Here is a 2,024-nt window from a genome sequence, read left to right as displayed (position 1 = left end):
CTCTTCGTGAGTTTTTCGCCACATTTTCAACCGATATCGTGCCATAAACACATTTTGCCGCCTGAATTAGCTCCATGGTATTTCAGGCTATTCAGAAAACTCAAACGAATGCTTCGGGGAAATCGTTTTCGAAGCATTGAAGACATTAAATGTGAATCGCTACGTCCATTGAAGACTATTCCGGAAATTTACTTTAATAACTGTTGCGAGGATTGGAGGAAACGTGGGCACAAGTGTATTGTGGCCAAGAGAGATTACTTTGAGGGTGACAACATTGATTTGAAAGAATAAATTATAAACAAAATTTTATTGTTTGCTCATAGTGGTATGACTGTACTTATGTATATATGTAATTACTGAAACAATCACCTTATTTTTAATAASTATTGTAATAGTAATCTAATAAGTAAATGTGAGAAGATCACGGAACTGAATAGAAAATTCCCAATAAAGCATTCAAAATCGCTGACAACATTTTACCCGTTAAAGCTTTAATATTAGCGTGATTGGCACATACAGCGGAGGTGCTGGATGCTCGTTCGGCTACAATTTTTGCACGAGTGAGATCTCGCAAACCAAGATACTTCCTGAAAATCTTCCATAAAGTTAATGGGCAYAACTTTAAATGTGGACGGATGGACTCGTTGAGTATTGCGCTCAACAACTAAAGTAAACGTGGCGCGGAATCGGTCCATGGTAGCTCAATTTATCTACTCCATATTATGTCGCGCGATTCGTACCATTATTTTAGTAATAAATTTGCACGGTTTCCGAACGTTGCTACAGAGKAAGTCTCTTAATTATGAAATGGTAAACCTAAACTTGAGTATGAATCAAGCAACAGCTGTCGAAGAAACAACTAAGAAAGAAGTCCCTCTTTTAAAAAACCCAAATAATAAATTAAAAGAAGTATATTAGAAAGTAATGAATATAAAAGTATTGCATGAAGAACTCTAAGATATGATACGGATGTAAAGAGCATGAAGAGAAGCAACATAATATTGTGACTGAAAATAAAATAWAATAAAATATTTAAGTTAACAAACGAAATGAAAACGTTTCGCATAATTTATGACGATATCGCATTTAAGCCGTGTAATTTTATCATTTTCCCCACACTATTATTATTTAAGATTTTTTTTGTATTTATTATTTTTTAATTTATGCATTTGCGCAATCGCATGTAACTACACACGAACATGCAGACACAAATACGTAAATATTATTTCGCTTTTCAATTATGCTCATTATATGTAGATATAAGCGARAATGTCTTCAATTTCCAGCAAAACCGGTGCCGCGTGTGGCAGGAGTGTCCAGCACCGAAAGCACGCCACCTGCTGTACCAAGCCACCGCTACCCTCACCGCGACCATCACCGCCGCCGCTACTGTTAAACTAATTAAATAAATATACAATTAATTCGCACCTTGCAGCGCTGGTCACTGATAAGCGCTGGAAATTAAATTGTATTATAAACGGCAATAAAACAGCAAAAACACCAAACTGCTACTTTGCGCTCGCAACTGATGCCTCCAATGATGGATGTGTGTCTGCTCTCGTTCGCTGCTTGTTGTTGGCGTTTTTGTTGGCAACTCGCAGTTGCAGTTGCGTGTTTTTGTTGGCTTTTGCCCCGCTTCCCCCACTTTTTCACTTTTTGTTGATGTCGGCAGCGCAGCAGTGCATAACCAAAACGATTTAAAAATTTTCTGTTTTGAATAGTATTTTGTTTTTTCTTTTTTCTTATTGTTTTCGGTTTTTAATTTATTGCCTTCGTTGTTGGAACTGTTTACAGACACTCGTACATTTGATAATTGCATGCACTCACTTTGCTTTTTGTTGAGGATTTAATTGTTGTTGCTTGAAAATACGCTCCGTGTTTGTGTGATAAATGAGCGAGCGATGCAAGTAATTCTCATAATGATTACTTAACTACTGTTTTCTAAAGCGCAATTTGGTCAGGGGTGCATTAATTATGTGGTTTTAAGGAGAGGGGGGCTTTTGATATTTAAATATGTTTTTTTT

This window comes from Bactrocera latifrons, unplaced genomic scaffold (genome assembly GCF_001853355.1).
Source record: "Bactrocera latifrons isolate USDA-ARS-PBARC rearing strain unplaced genomic scaffold, ASM185335v1 scaffold_491, whole genome shotgun sequence".
NCBI classification, from domain to species: domain Eukaryota; kingdom Metazoa; phylum Arthropoda; class Insecta; order Diptera; family Tephritidae; genus Bactrocera; species Bactrocera latifrons.
The sequence above is the reverse complement of the archived record's forward strand: the minus strand, read 5'-3'. Positions refer to the sequence as shown.